Source organism: Nicotiana tomentosiformis, chromosome 2 (genome assembly GCF_000390325.3).
Source record: "Nicotiana tomentosiformis chromosome 2, ASM39032v3, whole genome shotgun sequence".
Taxonomy (NCBI): domain Eukaryota; kingdom Viridiplantae; phylum Streptophyta; class Magnoliopsida; order Solanales; family Solanaceae; genus Nicotiana; species Nicotiana tomentosiformis.
Window position 1 is genome coordinate 141,220,093 of NC_090813.1, and position 20,053 is coordinate 141,240,145.

The 20,053-nt window shown below is 41.8% G+C and overlaps 1 long non-coding RNA gene across 4 annotated transcripts; it reads right to left on the reverse strand.

Annotated features, from left to right (window-relative positions):
- Window positions 1–255: 255 nt before the first annotated feature.
- LOC117281201 (uncharacterized) lies at window positions 256–19,830 on the reverse strand. 4 transcript variants are annotated; one of them, XR_011414285.1, is made up of 4 exons: window positions 19,335–19,830; window positions 10,734–10,799; window positions 1,575–10,204; window positions 256–1,200 (listed from the first exon to the last, which is right to left on the reverse strand). It is a non-coding gene; the product is annotated as an uncharacterized lncRNA (long non-coding RNA). The 4 variants fall into 4 exon arrangements; XR_011414284.1 differs by having other exon boundaries at window positions 256–1,639; window positions 6,484–10,204; window positions 19,335–19,826; XR_011414283.1 differs by having other exon boundaries at window positions 256–1,643; window positions 6,484–10,204; window positions 19,335–19,826.
- Between the last annotated feature and the right edge of the window lie 223 nt (window positions 19,831–20,053).

Below are 20,053 nucleotides of genomic sequence, written 5' to 3' on the forward strand. Positions count from 1 at the left end.
CCTCATTAAAAGAGTTGGTGTCGTTGTTACTCTCTTGTGTTATTATTATTTTCCGTGGATATTATTTCTATGCGGGATTATTATTTTTCCCAACAACTGTCACGACCCGGAATCCTCCCCCTCCCCCTCCCCTCCCCCTCCCCTTTTGGGACCGTGATGGCACCTAATATTTCACTTGCTAAGCAAGCCAACGTTAGAGAATCATTAAGCCAATTTTTATTCAATTCAATACATAAAGTTAAATAAGCTGAAACGTAATGAAACGAGTGTGGAATAGTATAAATGCCATAATATTTACTACAACCTGGATCTGGAGTCACAATTCACGAACTTCTAGGATTTACTACAAGTAAAGTCTCAAAGAAATACAACTGTTTGAACGAAAGAAACAGTAAAAACAAGGGAAGATAGATGGGTATTTCAAGGTCTGCGAACGCCAACAAATCTACCTCGAGTCTCCAATGAACCAGTCCGAGCTGCTACGCCTCTCGATCAGCTGGGACTAATGACAAAATATACACAAGTGCAGAGTGTAGTATGAGTACAACCGACCCATGTACTCTGCAAGTGCCAAGCCTAACCTCGACGAAATAGTGACAAGGCTAAGGCGGGTCACTCACACTACAACCTGTACGCAATATATATAATAAAGACAGAAAAAGGGTATACAGAGTGAAATAAAGCAGTAATTTGAAAATAATGGCTACAACTTCAGGAAATAAGCCAGCGACGTTCAGAATTGCCAATCCTTAAGTTCAAAAGCAAGTACCGTGAAACTAATATAGCTTAGGGAAATATAAACACATAGGTTGTTGCGGCGCGTAACTCGATCCCACCGTACATCACATAATCCTCCTTTATTTCCTCGTACCAACATTAACAACAATAAGTATATATATGTGTGTTGCGGCGCGCAACTCGATTCCACCATATCACAATATCGATATCATAATTCACCCTTATTCCACCAAAATAATTTATCCTTATTACACATGGTGTGGCGTGCAACCCGATCCTACCGTACAGTATAGATTCACCCTTATTCCACCACATCAATCTGCCCTTATTACACCTATTGTGGCGTGCAACCCGATCCCACCATATCAATACCAAGTACTCAAGGTGCACAGTAAAATTTACAATTCAAATCACGGAAAGCCTTTACAATCCATAAATACCAAACTGAACCAAATAGGGAACCTGGTACAATATGATGATCTATATAAGTAATACTACACAGCGAGACCAGTCCAGAAATTTACAACTAGGAATGCAAATAAACCAACTTGAGCAAGTAGCATGAGATTATGAAACTATAAAAAGATCTAATATCATAAACAGGAGAAAACATTGATTAACAGGTAGCAATTAGGCATGAAAACACATTTAGAGCATACAACAATTAAGGCAGGGAAGGAGATAATTAAAGAAAAGTGGGGAAAATAGGGAAACAGATAATTCGGCGGTGCATAAGCACTCGTCACCTCGCATATACATCGCTTACATGAAATTCACATAACACATAATTCGAGGGCTCCTAATTCCCTCAAGTTAAGGTTAGACATAACATTTACCTCGCTCCAAAGGCCACTCAATGCTCAATCACGGTTTTCCTCTAGAATCCGCCTCCAACGCGCTCCTATCTAACCATAATTGACTCAATAATATCAAATATTGATAATGAAATAAATTAAAATGCATAAATTTAGATTTTCCAAACTTTTCCCAAAAAAGTCAAAAATAGACCCGAGGCCCGCTTGGTCAAAATCCGAGGTTCAGACCAAAATTCATTTACCCATTCAATCCCGAGCCCGATTATGTAATTAGTTTCGGAATCCGACCCCAAATTGAGGTCTAAATCCCCAATTAGCAAAAAAAAACTAATTCTTCTTAAATCCCTAGTTTTCTACCATGAAAGAATAAAGATTAGGGCTAGGAATTAATGGGTGATGTTAAAAATGGAAGAAAATGAGTTAAAAGAGTACAAACCTATGAATTGATATTGAGTTTTCTCTTCAAAATCACTCTTAGGCCGAGTTCTAATGGAAGGGTTATGAAATTTTGGGAAAATTCCGCTACTGTTCTGTTTTAAGTCACAGGCGTCAGGCTTTCTTCGCGTTCGCGAAGGACCTGCCGCGTTCATGATGAACAGCAGCCCGAGTGGCTTTCGCGTTCGTGAGTCCTCCTTCGCGTTCGCGAAGGCTGCTCCCCCTGGTCTTCCTGTTCGCGAGCCAATTATCGCGTTCGCATAGAAGAATAACTGACCCCTCCCACAGGTCCCTAAAGCTTCACGAGAAGCTGGTCGTGTTCGCGAAGGGTAAGGCCCCCATTGCGTCGCGTTCGCGATAAGAAAATCACTCTACCCCAGTTTACTCTTCGCGTTCGCGAGAGTACCTTCGCGAATGCAAAAAAGAAGACACCAGATAACAACTGAAGCACAAAAAAACCAGATTTTCTAAGTTTCAAAACACCCGTAGCCTATCTGAAACTCACCCGAGCTCTCGGTGCTCCAAACCAATTATGCACACATGTCCAAAAATCTCATAAGAACTCGCTTGCGTGAACAAAATACCAAAATAATTCCTAGAACTACGAATCAAACATCAAATCAAATGAAATTTTTAAAAAAACTTTAAAACTTCTATTTTCACAACTGAACGTCCGAATCACGCCAAACCAACTCCGTTTCTCACCAAATTTGACAGACAAGTCATAAATATAATAGTGGATCTGTATCGGGCTCCGGAACTAAAATACGGACCCGGTATCAACAAGATCAAACATCAGTCGATTCTTAAAATCATAAAACTTTCAAATTTTTAATTTTCAACAAAAATCAATAACTCGAGCTAGGGACCTCCGAATTCGATTGGGGGCATACGCCCAGGTCCCAAATTACGATACGGGCCCACCGGGAGCGTCAAAACACGGATCCGGATTTGTTTGCTCAAAACGTTGACCAAAGTCGACTCAAATGAGTTTTTAAGGCAAAATTTTTAATTTTATCAGTTTTTAACATATAAGCCTTCCGGAAGAACACCCTAATTGCACACGCAAATCGAGAAAGGCTAAAATGAGATATTTGAGGCCACGAAACACAAAATTAGGTTCTTAAACCTAAGATGACCTATCGGGTCATTACATTCTCCACCTCTAAAGCAATCGTTCGTCCTCGAATGGACATAGAAAAGTACCTGGGCTGGTGAAAAGGTATGGATATCTACTCTACATGTCTGACTCGGACTCCCAAGTAGCTGCCTCGACGGACTGACCTCTCCACTGCACTCGAACTGAAGGATAACTTTTAGACATCAGCTGTCGAACCTGCCGGGCTAGAATAGCCACCGGCTCCTCCTTGTAAGTCAAATCCTTATCCAACTGGACAGAGCTGAAATATAACATATGGGACAAATCACCATGATACTTCCGGAGCATGGACACATAGAATACCAGATGAACATCTACTAAACTAGGTGGCAATGCGAGCATGTAAGCCACCTCGCCCACTCACTCTAGAATCTCGAAGGGTCCGATGTACCTAGGGCTCAACTTGCCCTTCTTTCCAAACCTCATCACACCCTTCATGGGTGATACCTGGAGTAACACTCTCTCTCCAACCATGAATGCAACATCACGAACTCTACGGTCGGCATAACTCTTCTGCTAGGACTGAGTTATGCGAAGTCGATCATGAATAATCCTAACCTTATCCAACGCATCCTATACCAAATCTGTACCCAACAACCGAGCCTCCCCCGGCTCGAACCACCCAACTAGCGACCAACGCCGCCTACCGTATAATGCCTCATAGGGAGCCATCTGAATGCTCGACTGGTAGCTGTTGTTGTAGGCGAACTGTACAAGGGGAAAAAACTAATCCCACGATCCCCAGAAGTCTATAACATATGCTCGGATTGTCCATCTGTTTGAGGATAAAACATTGTGCTCAACTCAACTCGAGTGCCCAACTCACGTTGTACTGCCCTCCAGAAGTGCGAGGTGAACTGCGTACCTCGATCAGAAATGATAGACACGGGCACACCATGAAGACGCACTATCTCGCGGATGTAGATCTCATCTAACAACTCTGAAGAATAGGTAACTGCCATAGTGGTCGTTGTGGACAGGAATGAAATGAGCTGACTTGGTCAGCCTGTCCACAATGACCCAAACTGCATCGGACTTCCTATGAGTCTGTGGGAGTCCAACAACGAAATCCATGGTGATACGCTCCCATTTCCACTCAGGAATCTTTATCTTCTGAAGCAAACCACCAGGTCTCTTATGCTCATACTTTACTTGCTGACAATTTAAACACCGAGCTACATAAGCAACTATATCCTTATTCATCCTCATCCACCAATAATGTTTCCGCAAGTCCTGATACATCTTGGCGGCGCCCGGATGAATAGAATATCGGGAACTATGGGCCTCCTCAAGAATCAACTCACGAAGTCCATCCACATTAGACACAAACATGACTATGCTCCTCAAAACTCCATCATCTCTAACAGTAACCTGCTTGGCACCACCATGCCGCATTGTGTCCCTAAGGACCAACAAATGAGGATCGCCATACTGCCGATCTCTGATGCGCTCGAACAAGGAAGACCGAGCGACCGTACAAGCTAGAACACGGCTGAGTTTTGAAATATCCAACCTCACAAACTGATTGGCCAAAGTCTGAACATGTGATGCAAGCGATCTCTCACCGACTGGAATAGACACAAGGCTGCCCATACTCGCTGCCTTTCTACTCAAGGCGTCGGTCACCACATTGGCCTTCTCGGGATGATATAAGATGGTGATATCATAGTATTTCAATAGCTTCAACCACCTCCGCTGCCTCAAATTGAGACCCTTTTGCTTGAACAAATACTGAAGGCTCCGATGATCCGTGAAAACCTCACATGACATGCCGTAAAGATAGTGTCTCCAAATCTTCAGTGCATGAATAATGGCTGCCAACTATAAGTCATAGACAAGGTAATTCTTCTCATGAACCTTCAACTGTCGCGACGCATATGCAATCACCCTACCATCCTGCATAAATACTGCACTGAGCCCAACACGAGATGCATCACAACATATCGTATAAGATCCTGAACCTGTGGGCAACACCAACACAGGCGCTGTAATCAAAGCAGTCTTGAGCTTCTGAAAGCTCGCCTCACACTCGTCTGATCATCTGAACGGGGCACCCTTCTGGGTCAACCTAGTCAACGGGGCTGCTACAGATGAAAACCCCTCCATAAATCAACGGTAACAGCCCGCCAAAGCCAAGAAACTCCTGATCTCCGTGGTTGAAGTGGGTCTAGGCTAGTTCTGAACTGCCTCAATATTCTTAGGATCTACCTGAATGCCCTCTGCTGATACAACGTGCCCCAAGAAAGAGGCTGAATCTAGCCATAACTCGCACTTTGAAAATTTAGCATATAACTGGATGTCCCTTAGGGTCTGAAGTACAATCCGAAGATGTTGCTCGTGCTCCTCTCGATTGCAGGAGTAGATCAATATATCATCAATAAATACAATCACAAAGGAGTCCAAATAAGGATTGAACACTCGGTTTATCAAATCCATAAATGTTGCTGGGGCATTTGTCAACCCAAATGACATCACCAAAAACTCGTAATGCCTGTACCGAGTCTGAAAAGTTGTCTTAAGGACATCAGATGCCCTAATCCTCAACTGATGATAGCCAGAACTCAAATCAATCTTCGAAAACACCTTGCCACCCTGAAACTGATCAAATAAGTCATCAATCCTTGGTAATGGATACTTGTTCTTGATGGTGACTTTGTTCAACTGCCGATAATCTATGCACATCCTCATTGATCCATCCTTCTTCTTCGCTAATAACACAGGTGCACCCCCAGGGCGAAATACTAGATCTAATGAAGCCCTTATCAAGAAAATCGTGCAACTGCTCCTTCAATTCTTTCAACTCTGGCGGGGCCATACGGTATGGCGGAATAGAAATGGGCTAAGTGCCCGGAGCCAAATCAATACAGAAATCAATATTCCTGTCGGGTGGCATCCCCGGCAGGTCTGCAGGAAATACCTCTGGAAACTCACGAACAACTGGTACTGAATCCATGGAAGGAACCTCCGCACTAGAATCGCGGATATAAGCCAAATAAGCTAGACACCCCTTCTCGACCGTATGTCGAGCCTTCACATAAGAGATAACCCTGCTAGTAGAATGGCCAAAAATCTCTCTCTAGCAGATGACATCAAAATCAACTATATCGAGAAGTAGAAGATCTTCACTAGTATCAAGACTCCCAAAAGTGACCACATATAAATGATAAACACTATCTACAACAATAGCATCTCCCACTGGTTTGGACACATAAACAGGAGCACTCAAAGCATCAAGAGGTACAACTAAATATGAAACAAAATAGGATAACACGTAGGAATAAGTAGAACCCGGATCAAATAGAACTGAAGCATCTCTACTGCAAACTGAAACAGTACCTGTGATAATAGCGTCAAATGACTCAGCCTCAGGCCTGGATGGAAAAGCATAACATCGGGGCTGAGCCCCACCGCTCTGAACCACGTCCCTGGGACGGCCTCTAACTGCCTGGCCTCCACCTCTAATGGCCTAACCTCCACTTCTAACAGTCTGGACTCTAACTCTGACTGGCTGACCCCTACCTCTGGTTGCCTGAGCAGGCGGTGGAACAACTGGTGCTGGGACCATGGCACGAGAACCCTGATGCTATGGCGTGAGGCCCAATAATCTCGGACAGGTCCTCCTGATATGCCCATAACCACCACACTTGAAACATCTATCCTGGTGTTGTGGCTGAGGAAACTAGGACCGACCCGAACGGGCCAGATAACCACGGTAATAACTATGAATAGGAGGTGCACTGATAGGAGCTGGTGGTGCACTATAGGCTGGCTGTCCGGAATGAGGCACATAAGGACCACGACTACCTGAAGTACTGTGGGATACCTGAAGTGCTGAATGAAATGGCCTAGGAGGATAGCCTCTACCAAAAGTACCCCTACCTCCAGATGAGGCACCGCTGAACCCACCGAAATGACGAGGTTTCTTGTCAGACTCCTGACCTCCCTATGCAAGAACCATCTCGACGCGCCTGGCAACATTGGTAGCCGCCTGAAAAGAAATCCCACTCCCAGTCTCCTTAGCCATCTGCAACCTGATAGGCTAAGCAAGTCCCTCAATAAACCTCCTCACCCTCTCTCTCTCTCTCTCTCTCTCTCTCTCTCTCTCTCTCTCTCTCTCTCTCTCTCTCTCTCTCTCTCTCTCTCTCTCAAGACTCCCAATAGTTACCACATAAATGATAAACACTATCTACAACAATAGCATCTCCCACTGGTTTGGACACATAAACAGGAGCACTCAAAGCATCAAGAGGTACAACTAAATATGAAACAAAATAGGATAACACGTAGGAATAAGTAGAACCCGGATCAAATAGAACTGAAGCATCTCTACTGCAAACTGAAACAGTACCTGTGATAACAGCGTCAAATGACTCAGCCTCAGGCCTGGATGGAAAAGCATAACATCGGGGCTGAGCCCCACCGCTCTGAACCACGTCCCTGGGACGGCCTCTAACTGCCTGGCCTCCACCTCTAATGGCCTAACCTCCACTTCTAACAGTCTGGACTCTAACTCTGACTGGCTGACCCCTACCTCTGGTTGCCTGAGCAGGCGGTGGAACAACTGGTGCTGGGACCATGGCACGAGAACCCTGATGCTGTGGCGTGAGGCCCAATAATCTCGGACAGGTCCTCCTGATATGCCCACAACCACCACACTTGAAACATCCATCCTGGTGCTGTGGCTGAGGAAACTAGGACTGACCCGAACGGGCCAGATAACCACGGTAATAACTATGAATAGGAGGTGCACTGATAGGAGCTGGTGGTGCACTATAGGCTGGCTGTCCGGAATGAGGCACATAAGGACCACGACTACCTGAAGTACTGTGGGATACCTGAAGTGCTGAATGAAATGGCCTAGGAGGATAGCCTCTACCAAAAGTACCCCTACCTCCAGATGAGGCACCGCTGAACCCACCGAAATGACGAGGTCTCTTGTCAGACTCCTGACCTCCCTATGCAAGAACCATCTCGACTCGCCTGGCAACATTGGCAGCCGCCTGAAAAGAAATCCCACTCCCAGTCTCCTTAGCCATCTGCAACCTGATAGGCTAAGCAAGTCCCTCAATAAACCTCCTCACCCTATCTCTCTCTCTCTCTCTCTCTCTCTCTCTCTCTCTCTCTCTCTCTTTCTCTCTCCCAAGACTCCCAATAGTGACCACATATAAATGATAAACACTATCTACAACAATAGCATCTCTCACTGGTTTGGACACATAAACAGGAGCACTCAAAGCATCAAGAGGTACAACTAAATATGAAACAAAATAGGATAACACGTAGGAATAAATAGAACTCGGATCAAATAGAACTGAAGCATTTCCACTGCAAACTGAAACAGTACCTGTGATAACAGCGTCAAATGACTCAGCCTCAGGCCTGGATGGAAAAGCATAACATCGGGGCTGAGCCCCACCGCTCTGAACCACGTCCCTGGGACGGCATCTAACTGTCTGGCCTCCACCTCTAATGGCCTAACCTCCACTTCTAACAGTCTGGACTCTAACTCTGACTGGCTGACCCCTACCTCTGGTTGCCTGAGCAGGCGGTGGAACAACTGGTGCTGGGACCATGGCACGAAAACCCTGATGCTGTGGCGTGAGGCCCAATAATCTCGGACAGGTCCTCCTGATATGCCCACAACCACCACACTTGAAACATCCATCCTGGTGCTGCGGCTGAGGAAACTAGGACTGACCCGAACGGGCCAGATAACCACGGTAATAACTATGAATAGGAGGTGCACTGATAGGAGCTGGTGGTGCACTATAGGCTGGCTGTCCGGAATGAGGCACATAAGGACCACGACTACCTGAAGTAATGTGGGATACCTGAAGTGCTGAATGAAATGGCCTAGGAGGATAGCCTATACCAAAAGTACCCCTACCTCCAGATGAGGCACCGCTGAACCCACCGAAATGACGAGGTCTCTTGTCAGACTCCTGACCTCCCTATGCAAGAACCATCTCGACTCGCCTGGCAACATTGGCAGCCGCCTGAAAAGAAATCCCACTCCCAGTCTCCTTAGCCATCTGCAACCTGATAGGCTAAGCAAGTCCCTCAATAAACCTCCTCACCCTATCTCTCTCTCTCTCTCTCTCTCTCTCTCTCTCTCTCTCTCTTTCTCTCTCTCTCTCTATCTATCTATCTCTCTCTATCTCTCTCTCTCTATCTCGGTAGGAAGTAGAAGAAGAGCATGACCGACCAAATCCACAAAACGGGTCTCATATAGAGTAACAGCCATACTGCCCTGCTGGAGACGCTCGAACTGATGATGATACTCCTCTCTCAATGTGACAGGGAGGAACTTCTCTAGGAAGAGCTGAGAGAACTGGTCCCAAGTAAGAGCAGGCGGCCCAGCTGGTTTGGTCAACAAATAATCTCTCCATCATTTCTTGACGGAACCTGTCATCTGAAATACAGCAAAATTGACCCCATTGGTCTCCACTATACCCATGTTCTGTAGCACCTCATGATAGCTGTCATGATACTCCTGGGGATCCTCTGAAGATGCACCACTGAAGTGAACTGCAAAGATTTTAGTAAACCTGTCTAATCTCTATAAAGCCTCAGAAGACATGGCGGATCCATCACCGGCCTGTGCCGCAATAACTGGCTGAACAATCCCAACTGGCAGGGCTACTGGAGTCTGATACTGGGGAACCATCTGCTCCAGAGTGTGAGTAGCGGGAGTCTGTGCTCCTCCCCCAACTTGAGAGACGGCTGGTTCCGTATGAAAGGTACCGGCCTGGTCCACACTCTCCATAAGGCCTACCAAACAGACCAAAGCATCCTGAAGTACTGGGGTGGCGATGAACCCCTCTGGAACCTGAGCTGGTCCAGCAGGCATAGTCTAGGATGGAACCTCCTCCTCAAACTCGACCTGGGGCTCCACTGCTGGTATTGCTGCTTGAGCTCTGGGCTGAGCTCTGGGTTGAGCTCTGCCCCTGCCTCGGCCTCTGGCGCGGCCTCGGCCTCGACCTCTTCCCCTCGTACGAGCTGCCACTGGGGGCTCCGGCTGCTGTCCAGTTGAAGATGTAGCATGTGTTCTCACCATCTGCGGAAGGAAAAGAATAGTAGAGTTCAATCAGCAATGATAGAATAAAATCGCACGACAAAGAAGAATAAAAGTGAAATGGTGCCTAAACTTCATAGCCTCTAGAAGATAAGCACAGACGTCTCCGTACCGATCTTCCAGACTCTACTAAGTATACTCGTGAATTGTGAGATCTAGGCAACCTAGTACTCTAATACCAACTTGTCACGACCCGAAATCCCCCCTTCGGGACCGTGATGGTGCCTAGCATTTCACTTGCTAAGCAAGCCAATGTTAGAGAATCATTAAGCTAATTTTTATTCAATTCAGTACATAAAGTCAAACAAGCTGAAACGTAAAGAAACGAGTGCGGAATAATATAAATACTATAATATTTACTATAACCCGGATCTGGAATCACAATTTACGAACTTCTAGGATTTACTACATGTAAAGTCTGAAAGAAATAAAACTGTTTGAACGAAAGAAACAATAAAAATAGGGGAAGATAGATGGGAACGTCAAGGTCTGTAAACGCCAACAGATCTACCTTGAGTCTCCAATGAACCAGTCTGAGCTGCTATGCCTCTCGATCAGCTGGGACCAATGCCAAAATCTGCATAGGAAGTGCAGAGTGTAGTATGAGTACAACCGACTCATGTACTCTGTAAGTGTCGAGTCTAACCTCGACGAAATAGTGACGAGGATAAGGCGGGTCACTCACACTATAACCTGTATGCAATATATATAATAAAGACAGAAAAAGGGTATACAGAGTGAAATAAAGCAGTAATTTGAAAATAATGGCTACAACTTCAGGAAATAAGCCAGTGACGTTTAGAATTACCAATCCTTAAGTTCAAAAGAAAGTACCGTGAAACTAACACAGCTCAGGGAAATATAAACACATAGGTTGTTGCGGCGCGCAACCCGATCCCACCGTACATAACATAATCCTCCCTTATTTCCTCGTAACAACATTAATAACAATAAGTATATATATGTGTGTCTTGCAGCGCGCAACCCGATCCCACCATATCACAATATCGGTATCATAATTCACCCTTATTCCACCACATCAATCCACCATTATTACACATGTTGCGGCGTGCAACCCGATCCCACCATATCAATACCAAGTACTTAAAGTGCACAGTAAAATTTACAATTCAAATCACGGAAAGCCTTTACAATCCATAAATACCAAATTGAATCAAATAGAAAACCTGGTACAATATGAGGATCTACATAAGTAATACTACACAGCGAGACCAGTCCATCAATTTACAACTAGGAAGTGCAAATAAACCAACTTGAGCAAATAGCAGGAGATTATGAAACTATGAAAAGATCTAATATCATAAACAGGAGAAGACATTGATTAACATGTAGCAATTAGGCATGGAAACACATTTAGAGCATACAACAATTAAGGCAGGGAAGGAGATAATTAAAGAAAACCATGAAAAATAGGGAAACAGATAATTCGGCGGCGCATAAGCACTCGTCACCTCGCATATACACCGCTCACATGAAATTCACATAACACATAATCCGAGGGTTCCTAATTCCCTCAAGTCAAGGTTAGACACAACACTTACCTCGCTCCAAAGGCCACTCAATGCTCAATCACGATGTTTTCTCTAGAATCCGCCTCCAACTCACTCGTATCTAACCACAATTGACTCAATAACATTAAATATTGCTAAAGGTATCAATTAAAATGCATAAATTTATATTTCCCAAACTTTTCCCCCAAAAAGTCAAAAATCGACCCCGGACCCGCTTGGTCAAAACCCAAGGTTCAGACCAAAATTCATTTACCCATTCACCCCAAGCCCGATTATGTAACTAGTTTCATAATCCGACCCCAAATTGAGGTCTAAATCCCCAATTTGCAAAAAAACTCAATTCTTCCTAAATCCCTAGTTTTTTACCATGAAAGAACAAAGATTAGGGCTAGGAATTAATGGGTGATGTTAGAAATGGAAGAAAATGAGTTAAAGAGTACAAACCTATAAATTGATCTTGAGTTTTCTCTTCAAAATCGCTCCTAGGCCGAGTTCTAATAGAATGGTTATGAAATTTTGGTAAAAGCTCGCTACTATTCTGTTTTAAGTCACAAGCGTCAGGCCTTCTTCGCATTTGCGAAGGGCCTGCCGCGTTCGCGATGAGCAGCAACCCAAGTGGCTTTCGCGTTCGCGAGTCCTCCTTCGCGTTCACGAAGACTGCTCCCCCCGGCCTTCGCGTTCGCGAGCCAATGCTCGTGTTCGCATAGAAGAATAACTGACCCCTCCCACAGGTCCCTAAAGCTTCGCGTTCGCGAGAAGCTGGTCGCGTTCGCGAAGGGTAAGGCCCCCATTGCTTCACATTCGCGATCCAGCTACCGCGTTCGCGATTAAGAAAATAACCCTGCCCCAATTTACTCTTCGCGTTCGCGAGAATACCTTCGCGAATGCGAAGAAGAAGACACCAGATAACAGCTGAAGCACAAAAAAACCAGATTTTCTAAGTTTCAAAACACCCGTAGACTATCCTAAACTCACCCGAGCCCTCAGTGCTCCAAACCAATTATGCACACAAGTCCAAAAACTTCATACGAACTCGCTCGCGCGAACAAAATACCAAAATAATACGAATTGTGTGCCTAGTAATACGAACAAAAAATGATTTGATTTACCAATTGTGCACACGTTATCAGCACGAATTGCTCATTTCATGATCTTCTACGTCAAGACTATGTAAATTATAAGCAACCAATGAGATCAAGTACAATGAAAAATGTCTTGGATGATAATACAAAGATAAGTTTTACATCCATCAGAACCCATTCATACTTTCATATCTTTGCATTAACTTTATATGCAGTATTTAGTTAAAATATTTTTTTCAATTGTATCCACTGAAATAAAGAACTGGAAAGGTATGTCTTTATTTGCTACATCTCTTATAGGATAAAGATAATATTACAACGTATATATATGTTCTGACCTTTTACATACTATGATAGATAATTATTAAGGTAATTTAGTAATAATATTTTTACCATCACATGATGTATTTCATTGAAAGCAAAATTATCAAATATGTAGGCGATTTTACAGTACATTGCAAATTTGGCATTCGAATATACAATCAATATAAACTCATTATAGTTATAATTTATAATAGTCACGGTTATGCATTAAGCCTTAAATATTTTTGCTGGAAACATAAGGCTCATTCCTCCGTATTGGATTTTTTTGGTGAAGTTCTCATAGTCTTTGAAATAAAAGTGGTTAAAGGTTATCTGCATCTTTCCCCTAATTAATTTATTAAAATGAAAAGTGATTGTATCATTTTTTTAAAAAAGTTGTCATATATCCTAACTAGCATTTTTGTTGCAGAGGAACTGTTTCAAGATTGAAATAGTTATATATGTCTTCTTGAAAGTTAATTTTTTTTATGCCTATATAAAGGTCTTGTAATACCAAAATAATATGAAATAAGCAATTCGTGCTGATAACGTGTGCCTAGTAATACGAATTGAACACCAAATCAAATGAAATTTTTAAGAAAACTTTAAAACTTCTATTTCAATAACTGAATGTCCGAATCACTCCAAACCAACTCCATTTCTCACCAAATTTGATAGACAAGTCATAAATATAATAGTGGACCTGTACCGGGCTCCGGAACAAAAATACAGAACCGGTATCAACAAGACCAAACATCAGTCGATTCTTAAAAATCATAAAACTTTAAAACTTTCAATTTTCAACAAAAATCAATAACTCGAGCTAGGGACCTCCGAATTCGATTCGGGGCATATGCCCAGGTCTCAAATTACTATACGGACCCATCAGGACCGTTAAAATATGGATCCGGATCCGTTTGCTCAAAACGTTGACTGAAGTCAACTCAAATGAGTTTTTCAGACAAAATTCTTATTTTTATCAGTTTTTCACATATAAGCCTTCCGGAAGAACACCCGAACTGTGCACGCAAATCGAGAAAGGCTAAAATGAGGTATTTGAGGCCTCGGAACACATAGTTAGGTTCTAAAACCTAAGATGACCTATCAGGTCATCACAACAACATCGTATCAGAGCCATGACAAATAATGGTCCGCTATCTTTTCAGCACCCCCATCTCACAAAAGATAATTATGAGAAATGGCGTCTACCTATGAAAGCTATTCTTGGCTCTCAGGATGTATGGGAAATCGTAGACAGAGTGTATGCAAAAATCGATAATGAGGAAGTTTTGCCTCAAAATGAAAAGGAGGTCTTGGCAAAGACGAGGAAGAAGGATCAACAAGCCCTCACGCTCATCCACCAATGTCTGGAGGATGCCATGTTTGAGAAACTGGCAGATGCTACCACATCAAAGGAAGCTTGGGGGATTTTACAAAATTCTCTTCAAGGAGTTGACAAGGTGAGAAAGGTAAAACTTCAAACTCTAAGGGCTAATTTTGAAGTCTTAAAAATGAAAGAATCCGAATGATTTCGCATTATTGTTCAAAAGTGAAGGCTGTTGTAAATCTACTAAGAAGATACGGGAAGGACATAGAAGATGTCTGTGTGGTAGAAACTATCCTTCGCACTTTAACACCTAAATTTAATTTTGTGGTATGTGCTATTGAAGAGTCTAAAGATTTAGACTATATGATGGTAGAGCAATTAAAGGGATCTTTACAGGCCCACGAAGAAAAGATCAAAAGGAGACAAGAAGTGCCATTGGAGCAACTTTTTAAAACTCAGGCATCCTTCAAGGATTATGGAGGTGAAAAGATTTATCGAGGGAATGGACGGGGACAAGGCTGTGGCGGTCATGAAAGAGGAAGAAGTAACGGTAACAACTTCAACAATGAAGTTAAAATCCACCAGACATTCAGAGGTCGTGGTCGTGGACATAGAGGAGTAAGGGGACGTGGCTATTACCAAGAAAATAATAGACAGAGGTATGACAAATCCAAAATTGAGTATTATAATTGTCATAAATTTAGACATTACTCTTGGGAATATCGTAGCAATGTTGAAGAAAAAGCTAACCTTGTTGATGACAAGAAAGAAGAGGATGAGTCAATGTTGTTGCTGGCACTCAAGGAAGAAGACATGGATGATTGTAGCGCGTGGTATTTGGAAAATAGAGCAAGCAATCATATGTGTGGATGCAAAGAGAAGTTCGTGGATATCAATAAAAAGGTGAGGTAATGTGTCCTTTGGAGATACCTCAAAGATTCAAATCAAAGGGATATGTACGATTTTGATCTCTTGTAAAGATGGTAGTCACAAGCTAATTCAAGATGTTTATTATGTGCCAAAATTAAAAAGTAATATTTTGAGTTTGGGCCAGCTTCTTGAAAAGTAATATGACATCCACATGAAAAATATGCATCTTTGGCTTAGAGATTCAAGTGGAATTCTAATTGCTAAAGTGCATATGGCAAAGAATAGATTATTTTCTCTGAATCTTAAAACAATTGATGCAAAGTGCTTGAAGGCTAATGTGCAAGATGAATCATGGTGTTGGCACATGCAATTTGAGCACTTGAATTTTGAAGTGCTCAAATCAATAGGAGAAAAGAACATGGTGCATGGGATACCATCCCAATCAATTGTGTGAAGCTTGTCTTCTTGGAAAATATGCAAGGAGGATTTTTCCAAAGAAGACCATGTCAAGATCAACCAAACTGCTCTATCTTGTTCACACTGATGTGTGTGGACCAATTAATCCACCTTTCTTTGGTAAAAGTAAATATGTTTGACTCTTCATTGATGACTTTAGTAGAAAGACTTGGGTTTATTTCTTGAATCAAAAATCTGAAACTTTTGCAGCTTTTAAAAATTTCAAAGTACTTGTAGAAAATGAAAGTGTAATGAAATAAAATCTTTAAGGTCCAATAGAGGAGGCGAATTCACTTCAAAAGAATTTAATGACTTTCGTCAATCTCATAGAATTCGTCACCCTCTAACGATACCTTATTCACCCCAACAAAATGGAGTTGCAGAGAGAAAGAATAGAACGATTCTTAATATGGCTAGATGTATGGTGAAAGCTAAAAGTATGCCTAAGGAATTTTGGGTGGAAGCTGTTTCTTGTGCAGTTTATTTGAACAGCAGGTCTCCAACAAGGAATGTTAGAGATCAAACCCCTCAAGAAGCATGGAGTGGAAGAAAGCCAAGTGTCAAGCACTTGAGAATCTTTGGGATCATAGCATATGCTCATGTGCCACAACAAGAGAGAGCGAAACTGGACGATCGAAGTGTCAAGCATGTGTTTGTTGGTTATGATATAAGTTCAAAAGGATACAAGTTATACAACCCAAGCATCGGCAAGGTGGCAGTGAGTCGTGATGTTGAATTTGATGAAGAATTGCCAAGGAATTGGGAAGCTCAGGAAGAAACTTCATATGATTTTCCATACTTTGGTGATGAAGAAGAACTAGAGACCGTGGAACATGTGCAAGATGCAACTCCACCTCCTTCTTAAACCAATGTCGCATGTCTTTCTTCTAAACACAGTTCAAATGAACAACCGCAACGGACGAGGAGTATTCAAGAGCTCTATGATGGCACAAAATAAGCTACTAATTTTGATTTTTTATATTGTCTCTTTGCTGATAGTGAACCAATAAACTTTGATGAAGCTGCTACAGACAAAAGGTAGAGACAAGACATGAAGGAGGAGATCGAGTGAATAGAGAAGAACAACACTTGGGAGTTAACAACTCTTTCCAAGGGTCATCGCGCAATTGGAGTAAAATGGGTATACAAGACAAAGAAGAATGATGATGAAGATGTGGAGAGATATAAGGCACGACTTGTGGCTAAAGGCTACAATCAAAGGCAAGGGATTGACTATAAAGAAGTTTATGCACATATTTCCCACATGGAGATGATTCGTTTGCGCCGCAAATGAAGTGGAATATCCATCAACTAGACGTCAAGTCAGCCTTCTTGAATGGTTATCTTGAAGAAGAAATCTATGTTGAACAACCATTAGGCTTCGTGGTCAAAAACCATGAAGATAAAGTGCTGAAGTTGAACAAAGCTTTATATGGATTGATGTAAGCCCCACAAGGATGGAATAGTTGCATCGACAAGTATTTTCAAGACAATGGGTTTACTCGTTATCTCCATGAATATGTTCTTTACTTTAAAGTTCATACTAATGGAGATATCTTGCTTGTTTGTCTTTATGTTGATACTCTTATTTTCACCAAAAACAACCCAAGTTTGTTTGAAGCTTTTAAGAAAGATATGTCCCGTAAGTTTGAAATGACAGACGTAGGGCTCATGTCATACTACCTAGGCCTAGAAATGAAGCAGATGGAAGATGAAATTTTCATCTCTCAAGAAAGATATACGAAAAAAAATTTGAAGAAGTTCAACATGCTCGATTGCAACCCCGTGAACACACCGATTGAGAGTGGGACAAAATTGTCCAAGTTTGATGAAGGAGAAAATATGGATCCCACTTTTTTCAAAAGCCTTGTGGGAAGTTTGAGGTACTTGACTTGTACCAGGCTAGATATACTCTTTGCAGTTGGAGTAGTAAGTCGCTTCATGGAAGCTCCTACCTCCACCCATTTGAAAGTCACTAGAAGAATTATTCGTTACCTAGGTACGATTGACTTTGGGCTATTTTATTCTTGTTCTAGTGATTTCAACCTTATGGGATTTTGTGATAGTGATTATGCGGGAGATATTGATGATAGAAAAAGCACAACTGGTTTTGTATTTTTCTGGGTGATTCTGTTATTTCTTGGAGTTCAATGAAATAATCAATTATTACTCTCTCGACTTGTGAAGATGAATATGTAGCAGCAACATCTTGTACGTGTCATGCTATTTGGCTGAGAAGATTATTAAAGAAGCTCAATTTGCCACAAATTGAAGCTACAGAGATTTATATTAACAACAAATCTGCACAGGCACTTGCCAAGAACTTGGTGTATCATGATCGAAGCAAGCATATAGATACAAGCTATCATTTCATCAGAGAATGTATTGCCAAAAAGAAAGTCGAGCTCAAATATGTGAAGTTTCATGACCCGGCTGCAGATATCTTCACAAAACCTCTCAAGTTCGAAGATTTTTAGAGATTGAGATCAAGACTTGGAATGACTAAGAAAATTCAAAATTAAGGAGGGAATTTGTGGGACCCATAAAGGAAATAAAGAAAAGGATTGAAAAAAGTTGGAAAAATAAAGTGGACGGCTGAACAATTTGCCAAGTTGGGTGGTTGAACAATTTGCTTTACAAATTATTGAATGAGCAAATCTGATTGGTTGGTTTGGAGGCAACTTTGCCTATAAAAGGAAGTGTTTCGTTTTAGTTTAAAACACACCAAAACAAAGAGAAGCAATAGAAGTTAGAGAGAGTAATCCACAGATTATAGTCTGTGAGATAAATAGCGGGTGTCAGTAATATTGTAGTGAGGTATTTTAAATAAAGAGTGTTATTTCTTTCAAAATTAGAGTAGTCTCTTGACACTACTAAGTTTTAATATTATAGTGGTAATATTGTTCCGTTCGGGTATTATATTTACATCATTAAAAGAGTTGGTGTCGTTGTTACTCTCTTATTTATTATTATTTTCGGTGGATATTATTTATGGGCGGAATTATTATTTTTCACAACAATGAATGCTAACAAACCCTTTCTTGGATCAAATTGCCACGTGAGCACTGTAATTTGGCAGAAAACACATGGTCTTCATTAAAGCAAGTAGATAAATATTTCTTTTTCAATCAACTCTTAAATAATCGACCTCTATCCTTAATCCGTGAGAATTCAAGCGATCAAATACCAAATCGAAGGTCACAAGATCAAATCGAACTACAACCCAACATGTTGAAACCAAGCAGATTCGAAACTATGAGACATTCAAATACGTAAATGAAACAGAATACACGCAACGAAAGAGAATTCAACCGAACTAGTTGTTACTCGAAAATTGTGAACCGCGACTACTAACACTCAGCTTTATCACAAAAGCCATAAAACTGCAGATTCAAACATGTATTAAACTCACCCAGAACGATAAACAAATTCACCAGAAGAAACTAAAGAAAAAACAAGTAGCCACAGTCACATGAATTAATCAATAACAAATTAACAAACATAATAAACTAAATTAAAATAGAGGGGATAACAGAATGAACCTGATAAGTAAGAATCACTTTAGTAACGACAGAAGAGACCAGCGCGTACACATTTTGTGCCAAAATCCAAGCGAGAAAGTAGGAATGGATCCAAACAGAGATCGCGAACCCAAATCAGAACCACGAGCGACGACAGACAGATGACGGAGAACTCGAGAGGACTTCAAACTCAATCAAACTCCACAATTTCAAACGGACTCCATTGATTTAAAAAACAAAATTAAACAAAGAAACTAACTGTTTTTGTATACTTTCGAGCTTGGAACAAAGATGAAAATGGAAGAAGCCAAAAAAATTTGAGAAAAGAAATTCTAAAAGAAAACTCTTAGAAGAATTTTGAAACCCTCAATCTCTCCTCCTTTTCCGCCCGTGTCGTCTTTTTTGTATATGTTTGTGTGTTTATATGCAAGTGCGCGACTTGGGGAGAAAGGATATGGGCAGGTGATGCAGAGGATAGTGGGGATATGAGTGGGAGACATGAGTGGTGAAAATGGGAGCGTGAGTAGGGAAGTGGGAAGTTAGGTATTGGGGAGATGAGTGGGAAAAAATTTAAGTACGGTAAAAAATTAGGTGCTCACAGCATGCCCCTCTTAGTTTGGAAACATGAAGAGTTTCAGGCAAAGACAGGGTGAGCCATGTGACTAATTTTTGACCAAACCGTTATTCAAAAAGGAAAAGAAATAAAAGATAGGGTGCAACCGAGTCCTGGTTTTGGGCAG